This window comes from Ptiloglossa arizonensis, unplaced genomic scaffold (assembly GCF_051014685.1).
Source record: "Ptiloglossa arizonensis isolate GNS036 unplaced genomic scaffold, iyPtiAriz1_principal scaffold0099, whole genome shotgun sequence".
Taxonomy (NCBI): domain Eukaryota; kingdom Metazoa; phylum Arthropoda; class Insecta; order Hymenoptera; family Colletidae; genus Ptiloglossa; species Ptiloglossa arizonensis.
The window spans coordinates 43,096-46,410 of record NW_027478469.1 but is presented as its reverse complement, the minus strand read 5'-3'; positions in this window follow the sequence as shown (position 1 = coordinate 46,410).

The window sequence follows — 3,315 nt, the reverse complement described above, 5'->3', positions numbered from 1 at the left end:
GTTATACGTTATACGTTATACGTTATACGTTATACGTATTACGTTATACGTTATACGTTATACGTTATACGTTATACGTTATACGTTATACGTTATACGTATTACGTTATACGTTATACGTTTTTAGTTATAGGTTATACGTTATACGTTATACATTATACGTTATACGTTATACGTTATACGTTATACGTATTACGTTATACGTTATACGTTATACGTTATACGTTATACGTTATACGTTATACGTTATACGTTATACGTATTACGTTTACGTTATACGTTATACGTCATACGTTATACGTTATACGTTATACGTTATACGTTATACGTTATACGTTATACCTTATACCTTATACGTTATACGTTATACGTTATTCAGCATAAGTTCTAGGATATGCGTTATACATTATATTTTATACGTTATACGTTAAACGTTATACGTTATACGATATACGTTAGACGCTATACGTTATACGTTATACGTTACACGTTATACGTTATACGGTATACGGTATACGTTATACGTTATACGTTATACGTTATACGTTATGCGTTATACGTTATATGTATTACGTTATAGGTTATACGTTATACGTTATAGGTTATACGTTATACGTTATACGTTATACATTATACGTTCTACGTTATACGTTATACGTTATACGTTATACGTTATACGTTATACGTTATACGTTATACGTTATACGTTATACGTTATACGTTATACGTTATACGTTATACGTTATACGTTATACGTTATACGTTATACGTTATACGTTATACGTTATACGTTATACGTTATACGTTATACGTTATACGTTATACGTTATACGTTATACGTTATACGTTATACGTTATACGTTATACGTTATACGTTATACGTATTACGTTATACGTTATACGTTATACGTTATACGTTATACGTTATACGTTATACGTTATACGTATTACGTTATACGTTATACGTTATACGTTATACGTTATACGTTATACGTTATACGTTATACGTTATACGGTATACGTTATACGTTATACGTTATACGTTATACGTTATACGTTATACGTTATACGTTATACGTTATACGTTATACGTTATACGTATTACGTTATACGTTATACGTTATACGTTATACGTTATACGTTATACGTTATACGTTATACGTTATACGTTATACGTATTACGTTATACGTTATACGTTTTTAGTTATAGGTTATACGTTATACGTTATACATTATACGTTATACGTTATACGTTATACGTTATACGTATTACGTTATACGTTATACGTTATACGTTATACGTTATACGTTATACGTTATACGTTATACGTTATACGTATTACGTTATACGTTATACGTTATACGTCATACGTTATACGTTATACGTTATACGTTATACGTTATACGTTATACCTTATACGTTATACATTATACGTTATACGTTATTCAGCATAAGTTCTAGGATATGCGTTATACATTATATTTTATACGTTATACGTTAAACGTTATACGTTATACGATATACGTTAGACGCTATACGTTATACGTTATACGTTACACGTTATACGTTATACGGTATACGTTATACGTTATACGTTATACGTTATACGTTATGCGTTATACGTTATATGTATTACGTTATAGGTTATACGTTATACGTTATAGGTTATACGTTATACGTTATACGTTATACATTATACGTTCTACGTTATACGTTATACGTTATACGTTATACGTTATACGTTATACGTTATACGTTATACGTTATACGTTATACGTTATACGTTATACGTTATACGTTATACGTTATACGTTATACGTTATACGTTATACGTTATACGTTATACGTTATACGTTATACGTTATACGTTATACGTTATACGTTATACGTTATACGTTATATGTTATACGGCATAAGTTCTAGGATATGCGTTATAGATTATATGTTATACGTTATACGTTATACGTTATACGTTATACGTTATACGTTATACGTATTACGTTATACGTTATACGTTATACGTTATACGTTATACGTTATACGTTATACGTTATACGTATTACGTTATACGTTATACGTTATACGTTATACGTTATACGTTCTACGTTATACGTTATACGTTATACGTTATACGTTATACGTTATACGTTATACTTTATACGTTATACGTTATACGTTATACGTTATACGTTATACGTTATACGTTATACGTTATACGTTGTACGTTATACGTTATACGTTATACGTTATACGTTATACGTTATACGTATTACGTTATACGTTATACGTTATACGTTATACGTTATACGTTGTACGTTATAGGTTATACGTTATACGTTATACGTTATACGTTATCCGTTATACGTATTACGTTATACGTTATACGTTATACGTTATACGTTATACGTTATACGTTATACGTTATACGTTATACGTTATACGTTATACGTTATACGTTATACGTTATACGTTATACGTTATACGTTATACGTTATACGTTATACGTTATACGTTATACGTTATACGTTATACGTAATACGTTATACGTATTACGTTATACGTTATACGTTATACGTTATACGTTATACGTTACACGTTATACGTTATACGTATTACGTTATACGTTATACGTTATTAGTTATAGGTTATACGTTATACGTTATACATTACACGTTATACGTTATACGTTATACGTTATACGTATTACGTTATACGTTATACGTTATACGTTATAAGTTATACGTTACACGTTATACGTTATACGTTATACGTTATACGTTATACGTTATACGTTATATGTTATAGGTTATACGTAATACGCTATACGTTTTACGTTATACGTTATACGTTATACGTTATACGTTATACGTTATACGTTATACGTATTACGTTATACGTTATACGTTATACGTTATACGTTATACGTTATACGTTATACGTTATACGTTATACGTTATACGGTATACGTTATACGTTATACGTTATACGTTATACGTTATACGTTATACGTTATACGTTATACGTTATACGTTATACGTATTACGTTATACGTTATACGTTATACGTTATACGTTATACGTTATACGTTATACGTTATACGTTATACGTTATACGTATTACGTTATACGTTATACGTTGTTAGTTATAGGTTATACGTTATACGTTATACATTATACGTTATACGTTATACCTTATACGTTATACGTATTACGTTATACGTTATACGTTATACGTTATACGTTATACGTTATACGTTATACGTTATACGTTATACGTATTACGTTATACGTTATACGTTATACGTTATACGTTAT